We start from the raw sequence: 18,345 nt of genomic DNA, 5'->3' as shown, positions 1-18,345 counted from the left end.
TGAGGGTAATTCACACATAGGAAACAGTGTAACAAATTTGTAATGTTTTCACTGATACAAATGTTAAATAATTATACAAATGTAGCCATTCGGATAAAGTAAAGGCGACTATAGCAATCCAATAACATCGATATGAATGGCCCTCCGCAATGTTAATATATTATACTCAACGTCAAATCGAAACAAATATACTACCTGAGTTGATAAAGATATTCTCAGGTTCATATGCATTTTTTTTTGTATAATCAAAGGCTAAAACATAATCATAGATTTTCTTCTTGGCTAATTTGTAGGCTCAATTTAACACAAATAACTAGATCTCCCAACTCCTTTTTTTTCATTTGTTTCCTTTGTCTTCAACTCTCTTTTAATAACGTTTCACTGACGCATTGTATAGCTTTCTTTGACTAATGTATTTATCAGACATTGAATAGGCCTAGTTCCTGTGACATTTATTAAGGATTTGTTACAATGAAGCAAAGGGAAAGGGGGATACCTAGTCAGTTGTACAACCAACTGAAATGTGTCTTCCGCATTTAACCCAACCCCTCTGAATCAGAGATGTGCGGGGGTGGCTGCCTTAATCGACATCCACGTCTTCGGGCGCCCGGGGAACAGTGGGTTAACTGCCTTGTTCAGGGGCAGAACAACAGATTTTTACCTTGTCCGCTCGGGGATTCGATCTAGCAACCTTTCGGGTTACTGGCCCAACGCTCTAACCATAGGGAGGCCATAAAAGTGTTCTGATTTATCAGCATCCAAATCCTGAGTCTATCCGTATTAAGAGGAACAAAACAAGCCCCACTTAGCCAACACCAGAGAGGTGAGAGACGTGCTATTAAGTCTATTCATATTTTAACACAATTCCATTTGTTTGTTTCACTGTACAATTAAATCACCTGGAATGTAATGTAGCAACGGTAGGAGTAGTATTATCTTATAGGAAACACTGCTTTTCTCATTGTCCAAGAGACAAGTGCTCCTCCTTGCAAACACTCACATGCGCTTTCTGGTGTGTGAGCGATGTAACTAGACACTAGTGTAGGGCAACTCCTCACTAACAGAATGATGCTGAGACTCAGATGTTTCACTTTAAAATGTATGTCAAACAAAAACCAATGATTGCAAAGTTAAACAAACCACACAACTCTATGCACAAGGACTACTTTAAACAATTTCAACTGAACATTTTTACAAAAACACATTTACCTGAAGATCAATGCAGATTCAAAGTTTGGTAACAGAATGACTGTTTGTGCTGGTTAAGAGAATGTCAAGAGTGTGCCAAGCTGTCATCACGGCAAAGTGTGGCTACTTTGAAGAATCTCAAATATATTTTGATTTGTTTAATACTTTTTTAGTTACTACATGATTCCATATGTGTTATTACATAGTGTTGATGTCTTCACTATTATTCTACAATGTAGAAAATAGTAAAAAAATTATGTAAAACCTTTGAATGAGTTGGTGTGTCAACTTTTGACTGGTACTGTACATATTTTTATGTCTGATTTACAGTGTCGGCCTCTCAAGGTGTCGGTTTCATTGACAGATGAAAGAACAGTGTGCATGGCACCCTATTACTTACATAGGGCACAGGGTCCTATTTGGGATGCATATCATGTGTTATGAACCCAAAAGTACCCCAAGGGTAGCAGACACTCTAGCTCGGCCTATCATACTGAGACAATGTTTTACTGCTTATGGATGTGACAATCCTCACTAGCAGAAAACTCTCTCCCGACATCGTGTCCCGGTGCGTGGGTGACATTAGTACGGAGAAGCTGTTAAACTGAACTTGTAGGCATCCCAAATGGCACCCTATTCCCTATATGTTGTAGTACAATGGCACCCTATTCCCTAAATACTGTAGTACAATGGCACCCTATTCCCTACACACTGTAGTACAATGGCACCCTATTCCCTAAATACTGTAGTACAATGGCACCCTATTCCCTAAATACTGTAGTACAATGGCACCCTATTCCCTACATACTGTAGTACAATGGCACCCTATTCCCTAAATACTGTAGAACAATGGCACCCTATTCCCTAAATACTGTAGTACAATGGCACCCTATTCCCTACATACTGTAGTACAGTGGCACCCTATTCCCTACATACTGTAGTACAATGGCACCCTATTTCTGTGGTTTTCCCTATGAGCCCTGGTCAAAAGTAATGCACTATATTATAGGGAATATGGTGCGATTTGGGATGCAGCATTAGAATGTTTTGGTTGGTTCACCGCCAGTCACCATGTTTTGGTTGGTTCACCACCAGTCACCATGTTTTGGTTGGTTCACCACCAGTCACCATGTTTTGGTTGGTTCACCACCAGTCACCATGTTTTGGTTGGTTCACCACCAGTCACCATGTTTTGGTTGGTTCACCACCAGTCACCATGTTTTGGTTGGTTCACCACCAGTCACCATGTTTTGGTTGGTTCACCACCAGTCACCATGTTGTGGTTGGTTCACCACCAGTCACCCTGTTTTGGTTGGTTCACCACCAGTCACCCTGTTTTGGTTGGTTCACCACCAGTCACCCTGTTTTGGTTGGTTCACCACCAGTCACCATGTTTTGGTTGGTTCACCACCAGTCACCATGTTTTGGTTGGTTCACCACCAGTCACCATGTTTTGGTTGGTTCACCACCAGTCACCATGTTTTGGTTGGTTCACCACCAGTCACCATGTTTTGGTTGGTTCACCACCAGTCACCATGTTTTGGTTGGTTCACCACCAGTCACCATGTTTTGGTTGGTTCACCACCAGTCACCATGTTTTGGTTGGTTCACCACCAGTCACCCTGTTTTGGTTGGTTCACCACCAGTCACCCTGTTTTGGTTGGTTCACCCCCAGTCACCCTGTTTTGGTTGGTTCACCACCAGTCACCATGTTTTGGTTGGTTCTTGCAAAATCCTGCCTAGTAACACGAAGGCGAACACTTCAATTCTGGGTCACAGGGAGGAAGAGATGAAGGAGAGATGGAGAGATGAAGGATAGAGGGAGGCAAGGATAGAGGGAGGTATGGAGGGAAAGATAGAGGGAGGAAGGAAGTGGAAGGACAGGGTGTGTAGAGGAGAGGCAGGGAGGGATAGAGGGAGGATAGACGGGTGATGGGCCGGGGCACGCAGAGGAGGGAGGGTGAAAGGAGAGGCAGGGAGTGAGGGAGGGAGGAAGGGTGATAGAGAGGGAGGGAGGGATAGTTGAGGAACCAGTGACCGATACAGCTGCCCTCCTCATTAGCACACAAAGAGAGAGATCCAGCTGCCCTTCTCATTAGCACATAAAGAGAGACATCCAGCTGCCCTCCTCATTAGCACACAAAGAGAGAGATCCAGCTGTCCTCATTAGCACACAAAGAGAGAGATCCAGCTGCCCTCCTCATTAGCACAGAGAGAGAGAGATCCAGCTGCCCTTCTCATTAGCACATAAAGAGAGACATCCAGCTGCCCTCCTCATTAGCACATAAAGAGAGACATCCAGCTGCCCTCCTCATTAGCACACAAAGAGAGACATCCAGCTGCCCTCCTCATTAGCACAAAGAGAGAGAGATCCAGCTGCCCTCCTCATTAGCACAAAGAGAGAGAGATCCAGCTGCCCTCCTCATTAGCACAAAGAGAGAGAGATCCAGCTGCCCTCCTCATTAGCACACAAAGAGAGAGAGATCCAGCTGCCCTCCTCATTAGCACAAAGAGAGAGAGATCCAGCTGCCCTCCTCATTAGCACAAAGAGAGAGAGATCCAGCTGCCCTCCTCATTAGCACACAGAGAGAGATCCAGCTGCCCTCCTCATTAGCACACACTGAGAGAGATCCAGCTGCCCTCCTCATTAGCACACAAAGAGAGATATCCAGCTGCCCTCATTAGCACACAAAGAGAGAGATCCAGCTGCCCTCCTCATTAGCACATAAAGAGAGACATCCAGCTGCCCTCCTCATTAGCACACAAAGAGAGAGATCCAGCTGTCCTCATTAGCACACAAAGAGAGAGATCCAGCTGCCCTCCTCATTAGCACATAAAGAGAGAGATCCAGCTGCCCTCCTCATTAGCACACAGAGAGCGATCCAGCTGCCCTCCTCATTAGCACACAAAGAGAGATATCCAACTGCCCTCCTCATTAGCACACAAAGAGAGATATCCAACTGCCCTCCTCATTAGCACACACAGAGAGAGATCCAGCTGCCCTCCTCATTAGCACACAGAGAGAGATCCAGCTGCCCTCCTCATTAGCACACAAAGAGAGAGATCCAGCTGCCCTCCTCATTAGCACACAAAGAGAGATATCCAACTGCCCTCCTCATTAGCACACACAGAGAGAGATCCAGCTGCCCTCCTCATTAGCACACACAGAGAGAGATCCAGCTGCCCTCCTCATTAGCACACAAAGAGAGAGATCCAGCTGCCCTCCTCATTAGCACATAAAGAGAGACATCCAGCTGCCCTCCTCATTAGTACACAAAGAGACATCCAGCAGCCCTCCTCATTAGCACACACAGAGAGCGATCCAGCTGCCCTCCTCATTAGCACACAAAGAGAGACATCCATCTACCCTCCTCATTAGCACATAAAGAGAGAGATCCAGCTGCCCTCCTCATTAGCACACAAAGAGAGACATCCATCTGCCCTCCACATCAGTACACAGAGAGAGATCCATCTGCTCTCCACATCAGTACACAGAGATATATCCATCTGCCCTCCTCATCAGTACACAAAGAGATATCCATCTGCCCTCCTCATCAGTACACAGAGAGAGATCCATCTGCCCTCCTCATCAGTACACAGAGAGATATCCATCTGCCCTCCTCATCAGTACACAGAGAGAGATCCATCTGCCCTCCTCATCAGTACACAGAGAGAGATCCATCTGCCCACCTCATCAGTAGACAGAGACATCTATCTGCCCTCCTCATCAGTACACAGAGAGAGAGATCCATCTGCCCTCCTCATCAGTACACAGACATCCATCTGCCCTCCACATCAGTACACATAGAGATCCATCTGCCCTCCACATCAGTACACTGAGAGAGATCCATCTGCCCTCCTCATCAGTACACAGACATCCATCTGCCCTCCACATCAGTACACAGAGACATCTATCTGCCCTCCACATCAGTACACAGAGAGAGATCCAGCTCTAATCCCACTCAGGACCCGATTAATGTTAAAGCCGCTTTCAACCCTTAAGCTGACTTTCAGCACCCAGCGACAAGCTACCGAGCATTTAGACATGTAGATTTGCTTTAGTCTATATATATTTTTTATCCGAAATGCATTTAAGTGTTTTTTATTGTCTCTCTTCACATACTCAGTTGTAGGTGTGGGCTCAGTTGAGAGAGAGTACCAAGAGAGAGACACATTGTTTTGATATAACAATGTACAAGGTGTTATTTTGCAGTTTTGCTGTGTGTGTGTCTGTGTGTGTGCGTGTGTGTGTGTATTCAATCACCCGTGCGCAATCAAAGGACTAGGGATGTGTTTTGTTTAGAGTGTGTTTCATCACATATGCCCTCTGCACAGCTGGGAACTGTAAATCCCTGTCTGAGGGAAGGAAGCCGTGGGCTGTGTCCCAAATGGCACCCTATTCCCTATGCACCCTATGTAGTGCACTACTTTTGACCTTATTCCCTATGTAGTGTACTACTTATGACCAGGGTCTTTAGGGCAGTATATAGGGTCCCATTTGGGATGCAGCCGTGGTTTAATCACCTCCAGAGCGCCTCTCTACACCTGGAGCAGCGGAGAAAGAGCCCACGCTTCCTGTCTGGTTTCTGCCCGTTCAGCAGTTCATATCAGCAGTTCTCCTTTATCTACTGTTCTGCCAGTTTTACCAGCTTCATGCAGTACCGCCACTTGGCATCAGCTCTTCCCTTCTCTCACTTCCTGGGGGGCTGCAACCTGTGATTCCTCTCTCATCACATGGATCTCTCTCACTCTCTCCCACACTGCCAGCTGACTTCCAAAACATTGCCTTGTAAGCAGAACTCGCAGCACCCGCAGCGGTACTGCTTGTATCGGGAAAACTTTGTAGAAATAATTCTCCCCAAACTGTGATACTAATCAAACACACACAGCGTGTATTAAAACAAAAGCAATTCCCTCCTGTTTATAGACCTCTTCTCTGTTTATAGACCTCTTCTCTGTTTACAGACCTCTTCTCTGTTTATAGACCTCTTCTCTGTTTACAGACCTCTTCTCTGTTTACAGACCTCTTCTCTGTTTATAGACCTCTTCTCTGTTTATAGACCTCTTCTCTGTTTATAGACCTCTTCTCTGTTTACAGACCTCTTCTCTGTTTATAGACCTCTTCTCTGTTTATAGACCTCTTCTCTGTTTATAGACCTCTTCTCTGTTTATAGACCTCTTCTCTGTTTATAGACCTCTTCTCTGTTTATAGACCTCTTCTCTGTTTACAGACCTCTTCTCTGTTTACAGACCTCTTCTCTGTTTATAGACCTCTTCTCTGTTTACAGACCTCTTCTCTGTTTACAGACCTCTTCTCTGTTTATAGACCTCTTCTCTGTTTATAGACCTCTTCTTTGTTTATAGACCTCTTCTTTGTTTATAGACCTCTTCTCTGTTTATAGACCTCTTCTCTGTTTATAGACCTCTTCTCTGTTTACAGACCTCTTCTCTGTTTACAGACCTCTTCTCTGTTTACAGACCTCTTCTCTTTTTATAGACCTCTTCTCTGTTTACAGACCTCTTTCTCAATTGAAACAGCAGCATGCTGGATACCGTGGGGGACAGAATGGTGGGAATGCGTGGGAATAAATAATTGAACCTTTATTTAAGAGAGGGAGGGGGAGAGAGATATGGAAAGAGGGAGAGAGATATGGAAAGAGGGAGAGAGTGAGATTTGGAGGGTGGATTAGCAGTAGGAAGTAGAGTGGTGTTACTGGTCAGGGGAAACAGTAGTCAGTAGAGTGGTGTTACTGGTCAGGGGAAACAGTAGTCAGTAGAGTGGTGTTACTGGTCAGGGGAAACAGTAGTCAGTAGAGTGGTGTTATTGTTCAGGGGAAACAGTAGTCAGAGTGGTGTTATTGTTCAGGGGAAGCAGTAGTCAGTAGAGTGGTGTTACTGGTCGGGGAAACAGTAGTCAGTAGAGTGGTGTTACTGGTCAGGGGAAACAGTAGTCAGAGTGGTGTTACTGGTCAGGGGAAGCAGTAGTCAGTAGAGTGGTGTTACTGGTCAGGGGGAACAGTAGTCAGTAGAGTGGGGTTACTGGTCAGGGGAAACAGTAGTCAGAGTGGTGTTACTGGTCAGGGGAAACAGTAGTCAGTAGAGTGGTGTTACTGGTCAGGGGAAACAGTAGGCAGTAGAGTGGTGTTACTGATCAGGGGAAGCAGTAGTCAGGTAGAGTGGTGTTACAGGTCAGGGGAAACAGTAGTCAGAGTGGTGTTACTGGTCAGGGGAAACAGTAGTCAGTAGAGTGGTGTTACTGGTCGGGGAAACAGTAGTCAGGTAGAGTGGTGTTACTGGTCGGGGAAACAGTAGTCAGTAGAGTGGTCTTACTGGTCAGGGGAAACAGTAGGAAGTAGAGTGGTGTTACTGGTCAGGGGAAACAGTAGTCAGTAGAGTGGTGTTACTGGTCAGGGGAAACAGTAGTCAGTAGAGTGGTGTTACTGGTCAGGGGAAGCAGTAGTCAGTAGAGTGGTGTTACTGGTCAGGGGAAACAGTAGTCTGTAGAGTTGTGTTACTGGTCAGGGGAAACAGTAGTCTGTAGAGTGGTGTTACTGGTCAGGGGAAACAGTAGTCAGAGTGGTGTTACTGGTCAGGGGAAACAGTAGTCAGTAGAGTGGTGTTACTGGTCAGGGGAAACAGTAGTCAGAGTGGTGTTACTGGTCAGGGGAAACAGCAGTCAGTAGAGTGGTGTTACTGGTCAGGGGAAACAGCAGTCAGTAGAGTGGTGTTACTAGTCAGGGGAAACAGTAGTCAGTAGAGTGGTGTTACTGGTCAGGGGAAACAGTAGTCAGTAGAGTGGTGTTACTGGTCAGGGGAAGCAGTAGTCAGTAGAGTGGTGTTACTGGTCGGGGAAACAGTAGTCTGTAGAGTGGTGTTACTGGTCAGGGGAAACAGTAGTCAGAGTGGTGTTACTGGTCAGGGGAAACAGTAGTCAGTAGAGTGGTGTTCCTGGTCGCGGGAAACAGTAGTCAGTAGATTGGTGTTACTGGTCAGGGGAAACAGTAGTCAGAGTGGTGTTACTGGTCAGGGGAAACAGTAGTCAGTAGAGTGGTGTTACTGGTCAGGGGAAACAGTAGTCAGTAGAGTGGTGTTCCTGGTCAGGGGAAACAGTAGTCAGAGTGGTGTTACTGGTCAGGGGAAACAGTAGTCAGTAGAGTGATGTTACTGGTCAGGGGAAACAGTAGTCAGTAGAGTGGTGTTCCTGGTCAGGGGAAACAGTAGGCAGTAGAGTGGTGTTACTGGTCAGGGGAAACAGTAGTCAGTAGTCAGTAGACTGGTGTTACTGGTCAGGAGAAACAGTAGTCAGTAGAGTGGTGTTACTGGTCAGGGGAAGCAGTAGTCAGTAGAGTGGTGTTACTGGTCAGGTGATCAAAACAAAACCAGGATTTCAGAGAAATAGCCTGCGTACCAAATGGCACTCTGTTCCCTACATAGAGCACTACCCTATCATGCCCTGGTAAAAAAATAGGGCACTTTAAAGGGAATAGGGTAGTATTTGCCAGAGTGCTGGATTTGATTTATTAGGATCTCCATCAGCCAACTGTGACAGCTAGTCTTACTGGGGTCAAACATAACGAAAAAGACATTACAGACAAAAGACTAAAATTGATATCAGGGCTGTGCCCGACAAAAAATGATTGGTCAACCTAGAGTTGTCTTGTTCTTTCGTCCAATTAAAAATGTGTATTTTTCCCTATATAAATAATCTATATGTAGACTACTGAGCTTGTCTGATGCTTTAAGCACTGTGATTCATTTTATATGCACATTTTCGTGGAACAGTTTAATTTAATTTATTATAAAGTCTTCTTATCTCAAAATCATTATCATGTGGTTAATCAAAAAAAGCCAACAAATAAAAACATTGCAGCCTGCAGGTAGAAAATATCCTGATTAAAAGTAAATATCACATTGGCTATGCTTGGCTTGTCTGCAAGGAACTTAAAACGTTGTCTCAACTGAAGGGTTCAGTCTGAAGCTTCTGCTAGCAAATTTGCAACATTGTATCCTTCAGAGTTTCCCGCTCCAGTGAGCTCTGGACAGACACAGCTTTAAGCTATTTGCACAAGGGATAAGAAGTAATCAGTTAGGCCTATTTTATGACGTTTCCACCGGATCAGAGCATGACATTTTTTCCCCCTTTCACGCTGAGCTGAGTGTTAAAAAAAAAAAAAAAAAAGAGATCTAGAAAGATTTTTCAAATAGGTTAGATTGAGGAGCTATTGTCACTCTCAATAGATGTGAAAACATACTTTGTTTACTTGCTGTTTGAGGTGAAAACATTTCTTTGTGAAGTTCCACAGTGGTGATTAGTTAAGACAATCAGTAATACTATCAGATCCCCCAAATGGACGTATTTATAGGCCTACGTTTGCGCGCAGGCCAGGTAGCCTATAGGCCTACTTCTATGTATAATCAGGTGCACGTCCTTACTCCACATTGACAGGAGAGGTACAGACAATCGACAATGAATAATTTGAGAACTCCTAAGTGGAATGAAATAAAACAAAACTTGTTCTTCACAAGTGTAGCCTAGGGTGTGCTGTCCGTAAACAATGTGTCCACTCCGACAATGAGAACGGTAAAAGACTGTAATAATTTTTACATTGAATGCATTAACAGAAATTACTGTAACCAAACAAACATTGTAGATGAGAAATTATGAGAATTAATGGTAAATGTACTACTGGTGTGCCATCCCTGCGGCCTCTTCAGTGGATTCGTCCACTGAGACAGGCGTGAATCAGACAGGATGTCTCGCGTGCCATAAAATACATATATACAGTACCAGTCAAAAGTTTGGACACACCTACTCATTCAAGGGTTTTTCTATATTTTTTATTATTTTCTACATTGTAGAATAATAGTGAAGACATCAAAACTATGAAATAACACATATGGAATAATTTAGTAACCAATACATTATTAAACAAATCAAAATATATTTTATATTTTAGATTCTTCAAAGTAGCCATCCTTTGCCTTGATGACAGCTTTGCACACTCCTGGCATTCTCTCAACCAGCTTCACCTGGAATACTTTTCCAACAGTCTTGAAGAAGTTCCCACATGTGCTGAGCACTTGTATGTTATCGTGTGTGTGTGTGTGTGTGTGTGTGTGTGTGTATGCATGTGTCTGTGCCTATGTTTGTGTTGCTTCACAGTCCCCACTGTTCCATAAGTTGTATTTTTATCCGTTATTTTTTTTACAACTTTACTGCTTGTATGAGTTACTTGATGTGGAATAGAGTTCCATGTAGTCATGGCTCTATGTAGTACTGTGTGCCTCCGATAGTCTGTTCTGGACTTGGGGACTGTGAAGAGACCTCTGGTGGTATGTCTTGTGGAGTATGTATGGGTGTCTGAGCTGTGTGCTAGTCGTTCAACAGACAGCTCAGTGCATTCAACATGTCAATGTAACGGATGTGAAATGGCTAGCTAGTTAGCGGGTACGCGCTAGTAGCATTTCAATCAGTTACGTCACTTGCTCTGAGACTTAAGTAGTGTTGCCCCTTGCTCTGCAAGGGCCGTGGCTTTTGTGGAGCGATGGGTAACGCTGCTTCGTGGGTGACTGTTGTCGATGTGTGCAGAGGGTCCCTGGTTCGCGCCCGTGTCGGGGCGAGGGGACGGTTTAAAGTTATACTGTGACATTGATGCTGTTGACCCGGATCACTGGTTGCTGCGGAAAAAGGAGGAGGTTGAAAGGGGGGTGAGTGTAACGGATGTGAAATGGCTAGCTAGTTAGCGGGTACGCGCTAGTAGCATTTCAATCAGTTACGTCACTTGCTCTGAGACTTAAGTAGGGTTGCCCCTTGCTCTGCAAGGGCCGCGGCTTTTGTGGAGCGATGGGTAACGACGCTTCGTGGGTGTCAGTTGCTGATGTGTGCAGAAGGTCCCTGGTTCGCGCCCGTGTCGGGGCGAGGGGACGGTTTAAAGTTATACTGTTACATCAATACCTCACACAAATAGTGTGCAATGCTGTCATCAAGGCAAAGGGTGGCTACTTTGAAGAATGTCAAATATAACATATATTTTGATTTGTTTAACAATTTATTGCTTACTACGTGTTATTTCCTCATTTTCAAATCAAATCAAATCTGATTTGATTTTGATGTCTTCACTATTATTCTACAATGTAGAAAATAGTAAACATAAAGAAAAACCGTTGAATGAGTAGGTGAGTCCAAACTTTTGACTGGTATTGTATTTGGATGTGTAGTGTCAGTGTTTGTTGCTGGCATGTCATGCCTACGTTTGCTAATCTTGCCAAATTAAAAAATCATTAAAGTAGTTGACAATATCAGTGGGTTTTGTGATGAATGAGCCATCTGATTCAATTAACGATAGAGCAAAATTTGTCTTTTTGCCCAAAAAATCATTCAAGATGCTCCAAAGTTTTTACTATCATTTATATAATTTATCATTGTTTCATAGTGTAGTTGCTTCTACCTTTTATTCAGTTTAGTCACATGATTTCTCAATTTGCAGTACGTTTGCCAATCGGTTGTGCAGCCAGACTTATTTGCTATTCCTTTTGCCTCATTCCTCTCCACCATACCATTTTTCAATTCTTCATCAATCCAAGGGGATTTAACAGTTTGTACAGTCATTTTCTTAATGGGTGCATGCTTATTAATAAATGGAATAAGCAATTTCAAGTAAAGCATCTGGATGCTCCTTATTAATCACATCAGACCAGCAAATATTTGTAATATCATCCACATAGGAGTCACAGCACTATTGAAGGCCCAGCTTTTGGAACTGTGGCTTTCCTGGATATAGACACTATATTGTGATCACTGCATCCAATGGGTACGAATACAGCTTTAGTACAAAGTTCTACAGTAATAATAGAAATGTGATCAATACATGTGGATGATCGTGTTTCTGTAGTGTTTGTAAACAACCTGGTAGGTTGATTAATAACCTGAACCCGATTACAGGCACTGGTTACAGTAAGAAGCTTCCTCTTGAGCAGACAGCTTGATGAAAACCAGTCAATATTCAGTTCCTCAAGAAAGTAGTGGAGAGGATTTTCTCTCTCTCTCTCATTCCCCCTATTCATTAATCTCTCTGTAATGTTAAGGTCGTTTCTCTAATGTATTTTGTGGCAACACAGGTTTCAGATATAATATATACCTATAGGGTAGGGGGTTACTAGTGAGTTGCACAATTGAATGCATTCACCCGAAAGGTGTCTTCCCCGTTTAACCCAACCCTCCTGAATCAGAGAGGTGCGGGGGGGGGGGGGGGGGGGGGGGGGCTGCCTTAATCCATATCACGTCATCGGCTCCCCGGTTTTTGTTTAGGGTTGACTGCCTTGCTCAAGAGCAGAAGGGCAGATTTTTACACCTTTGCCAGCTTTGGGATTATAATTAGCAACCTTTCGGTTACTGGCTCTTAACCGCTAGGTTACCTTAACCGCTAGGTTACTAGCCTACAACATGATACAATCCAATTCATTCATATGTATTTATAAAGTCCTTTTTACATCTGCAGATGTCACAAAGTGCTATGAAGAAACCCAGCCTAAAACTCCAAACAACAGGCAATGCAGATGTAGAAGCACGGTGGCTAGGAAAAACTCCCTAGAAAGACAGGAACCTAGGAAGAAACTTAGAGAGGAACCAGGCTCTGAGAGGTGGCCAGTCCTCTTCTGGCTGTGCCGGGTGGAGATTATAACAGAACATGGCCATTAAGGCCAGATTGAACATCTTGAAGAACAAACTTTCATAGATGATGGGATCGAATCCCCGAGCAGACAAGCTAAAAATCTGTCTTTCTGCCCCTGAACAAGGCAGTTAACCCACTGTTCCCCGGTAGGCCGTCATTGTAAATAAGAATTTGTTCTTAACTGACTTGCCTAGTTAAATAAAGGTTAAATAAAAAAAGGAGTAAATGTCAGTTGGCTTTGCATAGCTGAGCATTAAGAGATTGAGAGCGAGAGAGAGAGTGCAAGATGATAACAGCAGATCTGGGACAGGTAGCACGTCCGGTGAACAGGTCAGGGCTCCATAGCCCCAGGCAGAACAGTTGAAACTGGAGCAGCAGCATGACCAGGTGGCCCGGGGACAGCCAGGATTCATCAGGCCAGGTCGTCCTGAGGCATGGTCCTAGGGCTCAAGTCCTCCGGGAGGGGAAGGAGAGATGGAGAGAAAGAGAATTAGAGGGAGCATACTTAAATCCACACAGGACACCAGATAAGACAGGAGAATTACACCAGATATAACAGACTGACCCTAGCCCCCCGGCACATATTGTAGACTATTGCAGCATAGATACTGGCGGCTGAGACAGTGGGGGTCGGGGACACTGTGGCCCTGTCCGACAATACCCCCGGACAGGGCCAACCAGGCAGGATATAACCCCACCTACTTTGCCAAGGCACAGCCCCCACACAGGCTTCAGCATGATCCAGTTCAGCTGGCCACCTTCCTCTCTCTGCTTGCCTAAGCCAGTGTAATTAATACAGGACTGTGGTGTGCAGTAGGGCTGCAGGTGTGGGGATATAAATTCAAGAGGACATTTCTCATGTTGGCGCCAGCGGGGCCTGTAGCCAACTGACAAATCCTGTTGCCAACGTGATCTTGATTGCACACCTACCGGCACATTGTTTGTCAGCAGCCATAGAAAACAGGAAAATTATGAAATTGTCCATGACAGCTAGTATGATGATGACGGGACTATTTTGTGAGAGTATGTTTTCTGAACTGGTTCTTTGCCCTTGGGTAAGACAAGCTAAATACCATAGAAACATCTTTGTGGACACATGGGAATGTAAACTTCCTGTGTTGTTGTCTGTCTGTCTGTCTGTGTGTATCTGTGCCACCAACCAATTACCAATCAGACAAGAAAAATACAAGAATTTGTGTGTTATTAGTTTAAGCACACTGTGTTTGTCTGTTGTTGTGACTAAGATGACGATCAGATCAAATTTGATGACCAATTTATGCAGAAATACAGGTAATTCGAAAGGGTTCACATACTTTTTCTTGCCACTGTACTTGGTTAGTTTCACCCTATTCCCTGTGCTCTGCAGGGCTGAGCAGGGCTGGGGAGCTGCAGGGCTGAGCAGGGCTGGGGAGCTGCAAGGCTGAGTAGGGATGAGCAGTGCTGGGGAGCTGCAGGGCTGAGCGGGTCTGGGGAGCTGCAGGGCTGAGCAGGGCTGGGGAGCTGCAGGGCTGAGCTGGGCTGAGCAGGGCTGGGGAGCTGCGGGGCTGAGCAGGGCTGGGGAGCTGCGGGGCTGAGCAGGGCTGGGGAGCTGCGGGGCTGAGCAGGGCTGGGGAGCTGCGGGGCTGAGCAGGGCTGGGGAGCTGCGGGGCTGAGCAGGGCTGGGGAGCTGCGGGGCTGAGCAGGGCTGGGAGCTGTGGGGCTGAGTAGGGCTGAGCAGGGCTGGGAAGCTGTGGGGCTGTGTAGGGCTGAGCAGGGCTGGGGAGCTGCGGGGCTGAGCAGGGCTGGGGAGCTGCGGGGCTGAGCAGGGCTGGGGAGCTGCGGGGCTGAGCAGGGCTGGGGAGCTGCGGGGCTGAGCAGGGCTGGGGAGCTGCGGGGCTGAGCAGGGCTGGGGAGCTGCGGGGCTGAGCAGGGCTGAGCAGGGCTGGGGAGCTGCGGGGCTGAGCAGGGCTGAGCAGGGCTGGGGAGCTGCGGGGCTGAGCAGGGCTGAGCAGGGCTGGGGAGCTGCGGGGCTGAGCAGGGCTGAGCAGGGCTGGGGAGCTGCGGGGCTGAGCAGGGCTGGGGAGCTGCGGGGCTGAGCAGGGCTGGGGAGCTGCGGGGCTGAGCAGGGCTGGGGAGCTGCGGGGCTGAGCAGGGCTGGGGAGCTGCGGGGCTGAGCAGGGCTGGGGAGCTGCGGGGCTGAGCAGGGCTGGGGAGCTGCGGGGCTGAGCAGGGCTGGGGAGCTGCGGGGCTGAGCAGGGCTGGGGAGCTGCGGGGCTGAGCAGGGCTGGGGAGCTGCGGGGCTGAGCAGGGCTGGGGAGCTGCGGGGCTGAGCAGGGCTGGGGAGCTGCGTAGGGCTGAGCTGGGCTGAGCAGGGCTGAGCAGGGCTGAGCAGGGCTGAGCAGGGCTGAGCAGGGCTGAGCAGGGCTGAGCAGGGCTGAGCAGGGCTGAGCAGGGCTGAGCAGGGCTGAGCAGGGCTGAGCAGGGCTGAGCAGGGCTGAGCAGGGCTGAGCAGGGAGTCACTGTTTAAAGACTGGAATTCAGAGGATTATTTGATTATGGTAATTATGGCTCAACTAACTGCTGAGCAGCTGAGAGTGGAGGAGACTTAGAGCAGAGAGAGGCTGAACGGTAGACCTGGGATGTGTCTATGGGCCCTGGTCAGAAGTAGTGTACTATATAGTGAATAGGGTTCCATTTGGGACACATACCTGCGGTCTCCTCGGCCCACTGAGAGCTCCAAATGAGTGTCTGATAAAGTCAACTCACTGCTCTCTGAGCTGTAGAGCCTCACCCGCTGTATTAAGAGTTGTTGAAGGGCCCTTGTGTTCCTCTGAGTCGGTCCTCTACTGTTCTGACCTGTACCTACTGTACTATGAGTAGGATATCCTGGTCTGAATAAATAGTAGATACACACTGTGTATTTTATGATTAATCACATCCTCTCTATGCAATAGATTTAACACTAATAGGCCTGGTGATAGTGGTCAGGATTGGTCTTCAGTTGAGAAGGATTACCAGACTTCTAACCATAGAGATCCTATTAAATTACTAGAGGGGCTATGTCATAATCCCTCAAAGTTCCATAGTGGGGTGGAAATAGCAGCCATATTGGTCAGGGAGAAATCCAAAACCAGCCTAGTTGGAATGAATGAGGCATAGGTGATGCATTTCCTGCTTATACTGATGCAGGGCAATACAAGTAATGCATGTCATGTACAGTTGAAGTCGGAAGTTTACATACACTTAGGTTGGAGTTATTAAAACTAATTTTTCAACCACTCCACAAATGTCTTGTTAACAAACTATAGTTTTGGCAAGTCGGTTAGGACAGCTACTTTGTGCATGACACAAGTCATTTTCCCAACAATTGTTTACAGACAGATTATTTAATTTATAATTCATTGTATCACAATTCCAGTGGATCAGAAGTTTACATACGCTAACTTGACTGTGCCTTTAAACAGCTTGGAAAATTCCAGAAAATGATGTCATGGCTTTAGAAGCTTCTGATAGGCTACTTGACATCATTTGAGTCAATTGGAGGTGTACCTGTGGATGTATTTCAAGGCCTACCTTCAAACTCAGTGCGTCTTTGCTTGACATCATGGGAAAATCAAAAGAAATCCGCCAAGATCTCCACAATTGTAGACCTCCACAAGTCTGGTACATCCTTGGGAGCAATTTCCAAACGCCTGACGGTACCACGTTCATCTGTACAAACAATAGTACGTAAGTATAATGGGACCACGCAGCCATCATACCGCTCAGGAAGGAGACGCGTTCTGTCTCCAAGAGATGAATGTACTTTGGTGCGAAAAGTGCAAATCAATCCCAGAACAACAGCAAAGGACCTTGTGAAGATGCTGGAGGAAACAGGTACAAAAGTTTCTATATCTACAGTAAAACGAGTCCTATATCGACATAACCTGAAAGGCCTCTCAGCAAGGAAATCAGTGCTCCAAAACACCAGACTACGGTTTGCAACTGCACATGGGGACAAAGATTGTACTTTTTGGAGAAATGTCCTCTGGTCTGATGAAAATAAAAATAGAACTGTTTGGCCATAATGACCATCATTATGTTTGAAGGAAAAAGAGGGAGGATTGCAAGCCAAAGAACACCATCCCAACCGTGAAGCACGGGGGTGGCAGCATCATGTTGTGGGGGTCCTTTGCTGCAGGATGGACTGGTGCACTTCACAAAATAGATGGCATCATGTGGAAAGAAAATGATGTGGATATATTGAAGCAACATCTCAAGACATCAGTCAGGAAGTCAAAGCTTGGTCACAAATGGGTCTTCCAAATGGACAATGACCCCAAGCATACTTCCAAAGTTGTGGCAAAATGGCTTAAGGACAACAAAGTCACGATATTGGAGTGGCCATCACAAAGCCCTGACCTCAATCCCATAGAAAATTTGTGGGCAGAACTGAAAAAGAGTATGCAAGCAAGGAGGCCTACAAACCTGACTCGGTTACACCAGCTCGGTCAGGAGGAATGGGCCAAAATTCACCCAATTTATCGTGGGAAGCTTGTGGAAGGCTACCCGAAACGTTTGACCCAAATTAAACAATTTAAAGGCAATGCTACAAAATACTAATTGAGTGTATGTAAACTTCTGACCCCCTTGGAATGTGATGAAAGTTTCACGCCTGGCCATAGAGAGGCCTGTGACTAGGGTGGGCATTCTAGTTTCTTTATTTATGTTTTCTGTTTCTATGTTTTGGCCGGGTATGGTTCTCAATCAGGGACAGCTGTCTATCGTTGTCTCTGATTGGGAATCATACTTAGGCAGCCTGTTTTTCCACCTTAGTTGTGGGTAGTTGTCTTTGTTTAATGCATGTATAGCCTTACGGAGCTTCACGTTCCTTTTGTTGTTTATTGTTTTGTTGGCGACATTTATAATAAAGGGAAAAGGAACACTTACCACGCTGCACCTTGCTCCTGTCTTTTCCACCCTGACAACGTTCGTGACAGAAATAAATAAAAGCTGAAATAAATAATTCTCTACTATTATTCTGACATTTCACATTCTTAAAATAAAGTGGTGGAATTTTTACCCGGTCTAATGTCAGAAATTGTAACGGCTTTCCTCCTCCTCTTCATCCGAAGTGGAGGAGCAGGGATTGAACCAAAATGCAGCGTTGTAGTTCGACATATTATTTATTTACAACAAACAGACGAAGACGAAAAAAACTCTTGAACAAAAATACAAAACAATAAACGATGTAGACAGACCTGGACGACGAACTTACATGAAACACGAAGAACGCATGAACAGGAAAACTGACTACATAAAACGAACAAACAAACAAAACCGAAAACAGTCCCGTGTGGCGTAACATACACAGACACTGACACAGGAGACAACCACCCACAACAAACAGTGTGAAAACACCTACCTTAATAAGGCTCTCAATCAGAGGAAATGAAAACCACCTGCCTCTAATTGAGAGCCATATCAGGTCACCCCTTTAACCAACATAGAAACACATAACATAGAC

At 45.8% G+C, this 18,345-nt stretch overlaps 1 protein-coding gene across 8 annotated transcripts in view; it reads left to right on the top strand.

Moving 5' to 3' along the window:
• The window catches only part of LOC129820269 (protein 4.1-like), a 129,425-nt gene that overhangs the window by 25,285 nt on the left and 85,795 nt on the right, over positions 1-18,345 (top strand). The window lies entirely within an intron of this gene.

This window comes from Salvelinus fontinalis, chromosome 22 (assembly GCF_029448725.1).
Source record: "Salvelinus fontinalis isolate EN_2023a chromosome 22, ASM2944872v1, whole genome shotgun sequence".
NCBI lineage: Eukaryota > Metazoa > Chordata > Actinopteri > Salmoniformes > Salmonidae > Salvelinus > Salvelinus fontinalis.
Note: the sequence above shows the minus strand (reverse complement) of the source record. Positions and strands in the feature narration are given on the sequence as shown.